This window comes from Camellia sinensis, chromosome 8, assembly GCF_055761805.1.
Source record: "Camellia sinensis isolate YWXY chromosome 8, ASM5576180v1, whole genome shotgun sequence".
In the NCBI taxonomy this organism is placed as follows: Eukaryota; Viridiplantae; Streptophyta; class Magnoliopsida; order Ericales; family Theaceae; genus Camellia; species Camellia sinensis.
In genome coordinates this window covers 144747700-144760698 of record NC_138968.1, presented here as the reverse complement: position 1 = coordinate 144760698, position 12999 = coordinate 144747700, and the positions used below count along the sequence as shown (strand labels likewise).

The 12999-nt window shown below is 34.5% G+C and overlaps 1 long non-coding RNA gene across 1 annotated transcript; it reads left to right on the top strand.

The window, feature by feature from the left end:
• The first annotated feature begins 1478 nt into the window (after positions 1 to 1478).
• On the top strand, positions 1479 to 5838 carry LOC145797169 (uncharacterized). The gene is made up of 4 exons (XR_014338367.1): positions 1479 to 1536; positions 4157 to 4205; positions 4541 to 4593; positions 5661 to 5838. It is a non-coding gene; the product is annotated as an uncharacterized LOC145797169 (long non-coding RNA).
• Positions 5839 to 12999: the final 7161 nt, after the last annotated feature.

Sequence of the window (12999 nt, the reverse complement as noted above, 5' to 3'; positions counted from 1 at the left end):
CTCTCTGCCTCTCTATCTCTCTCTATATCTCTTTCTCTCTTTATCTCTCTCTTGCTCATCACTCTGTCTTTCTCTCTTTTCTCTATCTGTCTCTCACTCATTTCTCTCTCTCACCACCCATCTCCTCTATCACCTTCACCACTACTGCAAACACCATTCCACCACCACCATTACTTCTACTGTAGCCACTTCACCTTTACGACTACCATTACTACTACTATCGCCACCACTCCACTACCACCACTACCACTACTACTACCATTACCTCTCTTTCATCATTGTCACTCCATTTACACTACCACTACCACAACTTCACCACTAATTTGTTTCGCCACCACCATCACCGTCGCCACCACCATCATCTCTTATCCACCACTTTCACTACTGCTGCCGCTCCTTTTCCTCTACTACAAAAAATTAGTTCATGATTTTTAGTAATAAAAAAAAATAGAAGTATGTGAATAGTGTACGAAAATATCTCTAAAAATTGTAAATATTGTATGAAATAGAAGCTAGCAAAGTTCTCGTGCAGTTGTACCTCGGTTGTCTATCTGTCTGTGTGTCTTTCGTTCGTCTTTTTTCTCTCTATCTATCTTATTTGTCTTCTCTCTCTGTCTTTCTCGCTCATCTCTCTTCTCTCTATCTCTCTCATCTCTTTTCTTTCTCTGTCTCTCTCGCCTATCTCTCTTTTTTCTCTCTCTCGCTCATCTCTCTTCTCTTTATCTCTCTATTTTTCTATTCTCTCTCTCGTTCATCTTTTTTCGCTCTCTGTCTCTCTCTTTTTGTATCGTTCATCTCTTGCTTCTATCTTTTTTTCTGTCTCTCTCTTTTCCTGTCTCTCTTTATCTCTTTCTCTCTTTGTCTATTTGTTTCTCTCTCTCTCTCCGTCTCTCTCACTCACTCACTCATCACTGTTAATAGAAAATATTTTTCATTAAAATATTATCCTTACTTCTACCAAATAAAAAATAATAATAATAATTTTTCATTCATTAAATATTCATTTATAATAAAAATAAAAATTATTATTATTTTTTATTATTGTTTAAATATTCATTTATGTTGAAAATTATTATTATTATTATTATTTTTCTCAATCCCGCCCGCTCGGTTTCCCCATTTTCTTCCATTCCCGCGCCCCCCAAAATCCTCAATCTCTTAGAGCCAAAATCCCTAATTTCTACCAAAATGAAAAAACCCTAATCGTCTCCTCACTCTCCCAGTCTCATCTCAAGTTCAACTCATCACTGTCTCTCTCTCTCACTCTCTCGTTTCGTTGTTCTTCATATCTGCACCGATCACTCTCTGACTCTCTCGTTGTTTATCTCATCGCACCGATCATCGCACCGCCGATCTTCTCACAAGTAAACTCTCTCTCAATCTCTCTCTCTCTCTCTCGCCCCGATCGTTGTTTTTTTTTTGTTTTATATATATATATATCAGATCTCTCTGATCTGATCTGATCTGTCTCCTTTACTCTCTCATCTCATAAGTCTCACTCTCTGGTTTTGCATCTCTGTACCGATCGACTCACAGGTAAGCCTTTCTCTCTCTCTCTCTCCCTGATCTCTCATCTCTGCACCGATCGAACAGATCTGTTCTGTTTGTTTGTTTTGGACCAACAGATCTGTTCTGTTTGTTTTGGAATCTGTGTGTTTGTTTTGGACCAACTTCTCTTTTACTACAATTTTAGGCTGATTCAGTATCATCAACACGACAATCGACTGCTCAACCTCCACACGATAATTTATTTTATTTTAAACATTATATATATTTTTAAATGTATATAAATATATAGAGTTATATTTAGTAATTATAGTTCGAAAAAATTGGCTTGACTTTGAAACTGTAAATTGTAATTATATTTAGTAATTATAGTTTCAAGATTTAAGGTTCTAATAAATTGTAAGAAAAGGTTAGTAGGTATGTAGATCAAATATGACTGGCCTTGTTATCGACAGCTCTCAAGACTCTTGTGGATAAAAGAATTACCGGCTTTCTTGTGATTGATGATGATTGGAAATTGGTAATGTTATTGTCCGTATCTGTTTTATTTATTTATTTTTATTTTTTTTAAGATGCACATACAACAAATCAAATTGTGAGGTTCTAGATATTGGATTTTGTGGTTGATGATTTGTCTGATTATATTATTGTCTAACAGATACAGCTCCTTGTGGACTGGACACAACAAATTTTTTTTTTTCAAATTATACAAGTTAATTTTCTGTGAGGATTATGATATAAATGTTGTGATTGGTGTGTCTACATGTGTCACACTAGTTTTCAATAGAATTGTATTTGATTGTATATGTAAGGCCCCAGTGTCCCACGTCGGGAATGGAGGGGGAGTTCCTGGGCTATAAAAGTAAAAACCTGGACCCTTATATAGTATCGAGGCCTTTTCCCAAGTGGTGAAATCCCAATTAGAACTCCCCAGTTAAGCGTGCTTAGGCTGGAGTAGTTCTAGGATGGGTGACCCACTGGGAAGAACAAATCCGTGTGGGCGTGGCCCAAAGCGGACAATATCGATGACGTGTAAAGGGTCGGAGCGTTACAAATGGTATCAGAGCCGACTCTCCGGAGTACCGAGTGTGGGCCCCTGGCGTCTCTCGGTACATGTGGGCGGGCTTGCGAGTTGGCAGGCTACTGCACGGGAACGTGCAGCCTTATGGGGGGTGGATTGTAAGGCCCTAGTGTCCCACATCGGGAATGGAGGGGGAGTTCCTGGGCTATAAAAGTAAAAACCTGGACCCTTATATAGTATCGAGGCCTTTTCCCAAGTGGTGAAATCCCAATTAGAACTCCCCAGTTAAGCGTGCTTAGGCTGGAGTAGTTCTAGGATGGGTGACCCACTGGGAAGAACAAATCCGTGTGGGCGTGGCCCAAAGCGGACAATATCGATGACGTGTAAAGGGTTGGAGCGTTACAGTATATTTAGGTGAGGAAGTGATTATAATTGTCATTATGGACACATATAAATTTCATGGCCAAGAAATGGTAAATTTCCTGCTTGAAATTTGAAAGGATTTGTGAATGAATTTTTTTGGCCATGAATCTCGTCCTAATCCTGTATTGGGAAAAGAAGATGAAGCTTGTGACTTCCTTTATGAAATGTTCAGCATGAATTGAAAATCTTTAGCTATTATGAATTTTTCTTTGGAAATTAAGAACTTGAGAAGCAAACAATATGTGACGTGTGATTCAAGAGCTATCTTGGATGAAATTTGGTTTGTTCTTTTGCTTTATATAAATCCAGCTGCCTAAAGCATGTTACTCATGTGCAGGCTGGCTTTAAATCAAGTTGTCAACGTAAGTAGCACAATTTGACTACTAACTTACGGCAGAAGAATCAGATACTGTTCTTTAAAATAGGCATTTACAGAGCACTTTCGTGGTAGAGTTAACCATCTATTATTAGATTAGAAGAATATGCAACAAGGGGTGGGATGTTTAGGCTGTGGAGGAGAGAGAGGATGCACCTTCATTGCTCTACAGTGTAACGGCGGTTAGGGGGGGATATATAAAGAAGTGCTCATTTGATTATGATACAAGAAGTTCATGCTGATTATGCTAATGAGGCTTCATGTTTACAATTAAAGTTTGTTATTTGTAAGTTGCTTGATTGGCTAGAATTGCGATAAGTTAAAATGAAGTAGGCAATTAAGTATGCAAATTGATTACAATTTTTTTTTTCAATGTATGGTATTGAATAGGCAAATTATGACCTATTTTCATCTCTTGGGTTATATGTAATTAGATTATGCATGCATGCTTCATGTTGTTATTATATTCCAGCTTTGATGTTCCAGTTGAGTGAGGCTTTGTGTAAACTTCTGACTCTGTAGCTTTCCTCTTTGGTCACCTTCATTGCTTCTTGTCCCCTCTTTTAGATACCTAGAGTGTACGCCTACATGGTAGATCAGACTATTGTACTTTCCAATTATAAAAATGGAAGTTGTATATGGTAAATCAGACCACTTTTGGTCACCTTCATTGCTTCTTTGTTTCAATTGGTTGATATTCCCTCGAAGTGGTATCGGTAAATGACGAGGCAAAGTTTGAATTTTGAGAAAGAAAACCATTTCACTTTCTCTTTGTGTAACTTTTTAAAGTAGGTTGACTCTATTTGATTAAAAGTATATTGTGGCTGCAGGTTGGTGTTGTTTTAGACTATGACTTGTTAGCACTCGACTCTATCTCAGGTATCATTCCAGATTTAACTTTTCTCTGGGAAATTTTTGTTATTTGTTGGTTTCTGGTTTTTAATATGTTTGGTATCAAGAATTCTAGTTATTTAAGTGTGGGCATCATTGTCATTATTGTGAGGTGTCTTTCTTGTTTACATAATATCGCTCTGTATATATGGTCTGGTGATTTTTCTGTTTTCTTTGATAGTTAGATTGGTGCTGTTTGTACACTCTGTCATTATTAGCTGCTTACCATTGATCAACTCTCATAGAGATTCTGTTTAGTGGTCTTTGTATTCATTCTTCCCAAAGAATTCAAAACAGTTATGTGTTCTATTTCTGGCTCTTAGGTGGTGGTCAAGCAGATGTAAACCTGTTTCCTGATGTTGATAGCTCCTGGAAAGTACGTAAGAGAACTCTTCTCTATGATTGCTCATGCTCTCATGCTAGTTTTGCCACTTTCTCCATTATCAGTTTCCATGTACTATATATTTTTGTAACAAATTGTGGAATGTTGTTGTTGTGATTCTGGTGATAGGCATTACACAATCATGTATAGCTTTGATCTTAGTTGCACAAATTGGGGGGCGAGGATGGGAGTGGAAGCGGGAGTGAGGGCAAGAGGGGGCATATAAAAGTTTCTAACAATCATTGTTTTCTACTTAGTTCTAATATATGTAATAAAATATGAATAAATATTAGAGATTGATGTCAACTAATTATATATATATATATATATGTAAACAGTAACTATTAGAATAAGTTGATTTTCTTTTGTTTCTATGAGATTTGTATATTTGAGAGGTTCTATCTCAGTTGGGTTTACGTTTCTTATAGGTTTTTTATAAATATATGAGATTTGTATATTTGAAGACAACAATAACTACATCATACCGTGATTACAGTTTTTCCAAGTAAGGGTTGAAGGGTATTAAGTTCTATCTCATGTTTAAAGTTAATATAGTATAGTGGTAGTAATGTTGTATCCCAAATTCAAATGGGTTTTTGTGGTGCTAATATGTTCCATGGAAATTAAAGCTATCCAATTTGTTGAAATATGATTTTAGTGGAATTTAATTTGAAATTCCAGACTTTGTTGAGTTGAGCTGAATCAGGTTTGCGGGATTTTTAATTGAGTTCATCACGGCATGGATGGTAATCAAATGTAGTTATCTTGTATTCCAGGAAGCATGTTTAATTGGGTTAGTTTTGTAGGATTTAATTTCATGTACTAGTGGCCAATTAGTTTGAATTGTTGTGATATCATTGCCATATTAATGTAGTGGCTTTTATTTCAGACATTTGATGTTTGTCACCTGTTGCGGGATTGGTGTTTAGGTGTATGATTTTGTGACTTGGAGAATTGTCGGTGTGTCTTGATAATTTAGCTAATGATGGTTTCAAAGGATGCACATTTTAATTTTAAATTTTTTGTTTTAGTCTAGTTTTAATATAATCCTTATTTTTCAGGGTTTGTAATTGGCTACCGGATGACTTGAAGGAAGAATATGTGCATAGTGTGAAAGTAGTGGAGAAGGCGGTGTTGAGAGCTATAATTTTTCCTTGTTTTTCCATTCTGTTCATTTGAAATCATCTGTGCCATGGCAGACATGAAGATGTGAATAAGATATATGTTCTTATTGCTAAACTTTAGTGAGATGATGCTAGTGATGCCCTTCTTCTGTTAGCTTTATATTATTGCTTAGTTAGTTTTTCTTGTACAATGTATGACAGCAAAAAGAAAAAAATGGAAGATTATTTTCATATTTTTAATTATGGATGAATTTTTATATACTGGACTTTTTATATTATTATGTAATTATCGATTTTTTTTAAAGTTATTTTTCATTTAATACAGGTCATTTTCATAATTTTAATAATTTTATTACATTTTTTTTTTTTTTTTTTTTGGAGACGGCAGCACACACCATCTCAAAAAAAAAATTGAATCAAGATTTTTTGCGACGGCACCTTTACTGTTGCAAAAGATAGGGAATTGGTTGAAATGTAATGCCTTTAGCGACGGTTTTATTGCCGTCGCCAATAGTCCTTTGCGATAGCTCAGGGGCTGTCTCAAATAAACCTTTAGCGACGGTATTTTTTGCCGTCGCAAAAGACATTTTTAGCGACGGCAACACAGTGCCGTCTAAAAAAAAACTCAGATTTTTACATGTTATTTGCGACAAAATTTTTCCGTCGCAAAAAAGGCATTTTGCCGTCGCAAAACAAAGGCGACGGCATTATGCCGTCGCTAAAACCCTTTTGCAACCCCCTTTGTTGCGACCCCCCACTTGCCATCGCAAAAAGTCACTGACCGTCGCAAAAAACCTTTTGAGACGGCGTTTGGAGTATTTGCGACGGCGTTTTGCCGTCGCAAAAAACTAATTTTTTTGTAGTGCAATCTAAATCATTTCCACGTGGGGTAATATGATTACCCATGCTTTTTCTTCATAAATCGAACATAGTTCTCTTATATCAAGTGTGACTCACACATTTGATGGAGCCTATGAGAGGGTTGTCCTATGTGATTGAATTTTGTACCCTTAATTTTTATTTTATTTCATTTGAGTAGAGAAGTTTCCAAAATTATAACAAGAGATTATTCTCTAAAACTTGAACATTTACTACAATCTCTTTAACTGTGATTATGTTATATGAACTATACATCTTGCTGGTCAACTAGATTGTAGAGGTCATATGGGTCCATCTCAAGGCTATCTCAATGATATAAAATGTTGATCTAGTAGGTTCTATCAAGTAGATTATACATGTAAAAAATCAAGTTGATTGTAGATCTGTAGTCATTTAACTAGGTCATGTTTATCTTAAAAATAATAAACAAGTATATTGTGTTTTTTTAGAGTAGTTTATTCATTTTTTATTTTTATTTTTATGATGAATGTGATCTGATTAAATAATTATTAATATCTAATTATCTTGATTTTTGACATTCATGATTTACTCGACAATCACACAAAATGAATAATTCGAATCAATAAAATAAATTTAAAATGAATCCGCAGTAGGCTAATTGAATCTCTCTAATTCAATTAAGAACTGGGGAGAAGTTTCATCCATTTTGTATGTGCAAAGGCTAACTTGACTTCCTTCGAAAAAAAAAAAAAAAAATAATGACTACCTTGACTTGAAGCAAGTAGAGGATGATACATATGCTTCCATTACCTTGCACCAGTTGGCCTACTCGAGTGTAGCAAGGTTTGGTGGATTATGAGTTTGAACAACGCTCATGCTTATTAATTTTGGATCATTAACTCCATAATATTACTTGGTAATGCTACATGTACTAATTAGTATAATAACTAGTGTACCAACACTAGTTATGACATTATTATTGACCTCACTCATTACACAAATTACAAATATCAAAAACCTCTGTAATTATGCCACATTATCAATTGGTACACTAATTAGTACATATAACATTATTCTATCTTACTGCTTTGTCTAGGTGAGCGGTGGTACTATATGTACCAATTAGTGTACTAACTAGTGTACCAACACTAGTTATGACATTATTATTGACCTCACTCATTAATTACATTATAAATACCAAAAACCTATTAAATTATGTCACATCATCAATTAGTACACTAATTAGTGCATATAACATTATTCCTAGGTGATGGTGAGTTTAAACTATGATTGAGTCCTTTATGGGCCCTTCTAATTAAGGGGTTATTTAGGATGACCTAAATAAGTGTACTTTTTGTCTTTTTACGAAAAAATGTGCAGAAAAGTAGAGAGGTGACGTGATAAAAAAAAGATAAAAAAATAAGAAGATGAATTATTTTGTTGTAACTAAACTTGGCCTAAGTCACTCAATAAAGGTTCTTATAGTCACATTTAACAACCTTGTTTAGCTTAGCAATGAACCAACCCTACTTCACCACCCACAACATGCTAGGATAAATGGTATTTTCACTTATGTTGATGCTTCATCTCATATATTGCATTAGAAGAAATTGCAATTTTTGGACAAAAGGGCTGGCATGTATACTTCAAAAAAAAATAAAAATAAAAATTTCATCTTTATCTCTTAAATTATCACCATTTTTTCTGTTTTACCCCTAGACTGTCAATTCCATCTTTAGTCCCAAAATTTTATAATTTGAGTTAATGTGTTTTAATTAGAGACCATTATACAAATCATTATGCATTGAAACTTGGTGTGATGGATAGCCAACTAGGCTAACTTTTTTATTTATTTATTTATTTATTTGTTGCAGTACCAACTAGACTTACTCAGTCAGCCATTCATGTATACTCCTATTTGAGAGGTTGGTATGCGAAGGAGGTGGTGTGATAGTTAGAGAATAAAATGAAATTAACTCCCCCAAAAATTGAATAAAATAATAAATAAATAAATAAAATTGTCAAAATTGATGGCCCTTATTACATTGGGGCTAGATTGATTGTTGTTAAAAAATGACAACCTGGACTAAAACTAACAAAGTATGAATTTTCAAGTGTGCCATTGTGGGTGAAGTTGTATAATGTTCCTTTGGAGTTTTGGACTGAAGAAGGCTTGGGTTACATTGCCAACATCATGGGAACTCCTCTTTATTTGGATGAGCCTACGTTCAAGAGAAGCAGACTTACGTTTGCGAGAATATGTATTGAAGTGCCAGCAAATAAAGAGATTCCTAAGTCTTTCAAAATAAATCTTGGTTATGGTGACCTATATGAGATTCAAGTTAAGATTCCATGGAAGTAGGGATGGCAATGGATAACCTACCCTGTGGGTATCCATGGAGACCCAACCCAAATACATGGGTTTTCCCCTCTTTTTCTTATCCATTGGGTAGGGTAGGTGATATTATTTAAATATCCACAGGGGATGGGTTGGGGATGGGTACCCACTAATTTCCCCATATGTTTTTTTTTTTTTTTTTTTTTTTTTTTTTTTTTTTTTTTTGTAAGATTCACAACTAAAACTAAATATACATTCAAACTTTTTTCTTTTTTTTTATTTTTTCAGGTTCACAACCATTTTTTTTTTTTTTTTTTTTTTTTTTTTTTTTTTTTAAGATCCACAACCAAAGCTAAATATACCTCCAATCTTTTTTTTTTTTTCCGTAACAAACATAGATTTCACAGTGAAAGCTAAACAAGAGTCTTGAGGGTGAAAGCGAAGATTTCACAGTGATTTCCAATCTTTGTTTTTTTCCAATCTTTTATAGATTTCATAGATTTCCCATATGTTTGTTTTTTTTTGTAACAAACATAGATTTCCAATCTTTTAACAAACATAGATTTCACAGTGAAAGCTAAACAAGACTCTTGTTTAACTTTGGTTGGAGGTATATTTAGCTTTCACATTTTTTGTAACCACATGAACAGACAAACACTGAAAGAGGAAATCTATGTTTGTTACGAAATGTGAAAGCGAAGTCCGTATTAAAAAAGAAAGAAAAAAGATTGAAGGTATATTTAACTTTTATTGTGAACCTTAAAAAAATAAATAAAAAAAAAATTGTTAACATTAAATATATTTAAAAAGAAAGAAAAAAGATTGAAGGTATATTTAGTTTTTGTTGTGAACCTTAAAAAAAAAAAAAAAAAAAAAAAAAAAAAAAAAAAAAAAGGTGGTTGTTAACATTAAATATAAAAAATAAAAATGGAGATTAAAGTGGGTTGGGGAAAATCCATACCCATTAAAAAATGGGGAGGGTGGTATCCATGGGGAATGGGGAATGGGGAATGGAGAAAATTTATTATAGGGGAATGGGGATGGGGAATTAATATCCACCCCATTGCCCCCCATTGCCATTCCTACATGGAAGCCTCAAAGGTGTGATGTTTGTAAGACTTTTGGTTATACCACTAATTTGTGCCCTCAGAAGCCAAAGACTTTGAACCCTCCATCTTCCAAACAAGAGTGGAGAGTCAAGGAGACTAACATATAAGTTCCAACTAAGTGGGAAGTGTTAACATAAATTTCAGAACATAAACCTTACACTTGGGATCATTTACCATGTGTATTATCAAGAAATCAAGATAAAATGACATACCTGAATCCATTGATGAACGGTTAAACGGAAGCGTGATTATCAATGAACTCTTTGTTATTGATTATGTTATTACCTTCTAATCCTTTCCCCTTTGGTGCCTTATATTTCTCCTTGAGAGGATTTAGAAAGAAAAATGGCAGTGTTCTTATTTTTTTTTCCACTTGGGAAGGAATATGAACCATAACCTTTTAAAGGTTGTAATTGGTTTTCAAAACTGAAAGGTTGTGGAAGTTCAAAAGGAATGAAAACCAACTTTAACCATTATTGGTTTTAATTTCTATTTATTGGTTTTCAAAACTGAAAGGTTGTGGAAGTTCAAAAGGAATGAAAATCAACTTTAAACAATATGTTTTAATTTCTATTTCTGCCTCTCATAGAAATAGAAATTATACAACTAGTATCTACACATTAGGTCCATAACACATATACCCTTAAGCCTATTAACTAAATTGAATCACTTAAATTGTAGGCTTCTTATAAATGATAATACCACATTTAATTATGTGGTCCCATTGAGACATTATCTAACAATCTCCCACTGGACCACATATGTATCCTGAAAAATGTGCTTAACTTTAGTGAGCTCAGAAATTTGTTATCATAACTTGAGGGTATCCAAACAATCTTGTCCATTAACTATATTAATATAGGATCAAAGCGGTCTTCGTTACATCAATCGTAACTCGACCCACCAATGGTCACGTATACTAATACAGCTAAATGACATAGATCAATCATGGATGCGTAGCATGGAAATTACATGTGATGTGATCCATACATGCCTATTTCCAACTGGTCCTACTTAACTTTATTGAGTTCAATACTTCACAATACGTAACAGAGCGTAATAAACTGAATATTTCATTTCTGCAGAAATTAATCTAATTACATAGATAAAACTCAAGGCTGACATAAAGCAGTAATATAAATACAAACTCCCACTAAACCAGAATGTTCTCAAATAGAACAACACCCATCTGAGCAGTGTGCTCATGAAAAACCTTGGGTGGTAGTCCCTTCGTAAGTGGATCCGCTATCATGGAGTTTGTCCCAATGTGTTCTATGGAAATCTGTCCACTCTGCACTTATGAGAGTTGAAACTTTCCATGGCTTGACGAAAGTTGATTGGATCATCTTTCGACATTCCATTTTCTATCTCATGTTCCTGGAGATATACAATATAATCATCTGAAAATGCAAATCTCCTTTCTCTTGTGGATCGCCTTAATGGCACAGATTCTTGAGGTTGAGGTTGTATAGTTTGTTCCTCAAGAACAATTACCTCATCTTGAATGGGGGTTTGAACTATATTATCTTGAACAACATTGTCTGGTTGAGATTCAAGTTGAGATTCCATGGAAGCCTCAAAGGTGTGATGTTTGTAAGACTTTTGGTCATACCACTAATTTGTGCCCTCAGAAGCCAAAGACTTTGAACCCTCCATCTTCCAAACAAGAGTGGAGAGTCAAAGAGACTAACATATAAGTTCCAACTAAGTGGGAAGTGGTGAAGAAAAAATGGAGAGATGATGGGCAAGGTTCAACAACAGTGATAAACAAAGAGGGAGAGACGCAACGTTTCACTTCATCAACATCTAATGCTTTTGATGTCCTTGAATCTGTTGGACAATCTTCACTGTATTTAAAAGATTTAATTCTATTGTGTATACAACAACAATTAGAATTTAAAGAAATAAAGAAAATGAGAGAATTTGTTTGATTATAAAAATCAAACTCGAAATAAAAATAAATAAATAAAACCACAGATTTTATTTTGTTACAAAAACAAAATTAAAATCTGATTAAATAAACAAATAAAAAACAGAATGAAATTAAACAACTTACTTGGTTAATTTATTTGAATAACTTTTCTGATCAAGTCCAGTGTTTAACACTGTGTCCTTAAGACAGATTCGTCCTCTCCACGGTGCTTTCAGAATTTAGACGTCTATCTCCCAGGATGAAATGATCTTACCACAAACAATAGCAGCACTACAAATTGTTTACCTTACGAACACACTAAGTGTTTACACTCTTTCTTTCGGAAATAAAATGCAGCAAGATGAAGAATATAATTTGCAGAGGATGGAGTACGAAAATTGGAATTAAATCCAAATGAGAGGCTAGTCTATTTATAGATGTAAAGGTGGATTTTGGTTTTGAATTGAACATGTATGAAACCTGTTAGATTCAAATTTAAACAGATTTGAATCTGTTTATTCAAACAGATAGAAACGGGAAGGGCTCTGTTTGGATGAGCAATAAATCCAAAACAGTTTAATTCTGTTTGAAAACGGGAAGGGCTCTGTTTGGATGAGCAATAAATCCAAAACAGTTTAATTCTGTTTGAAAACGGGAAGGGCCCTGTTTGGATGAACAATAATTCCAAACTAGTTTAATTTGAATTCTGGATTTTATTTTAATAAAAAATAAAATTAAATTCAAATGTTTTTTGCCCAAAAAGATTAGAAGCCCAACCCAACCGGACGGCGGCGGCGCCGCGCGCGCACGTGTGTGATGATTTTTGGGTCCAATGGATCTAGCCCAATTTGCCCATAACCTCTCCCTCTAAAACACTTGGGTACCCCTTGGGGCACACCCCAAGTATCTCACCCTAAGCCTTATAAACCCTTTCAAAACTTCCCACCAAATCAATGTGGGACAAGCCAAATTACCACCTTAAGAAATTTCCACCAAAACTCCATTTCCATGGAGCACACTTTGGCTTCAATTTCCCATTCACTCGGTAATGGTTTTGAGCAACCAAATATACCACGT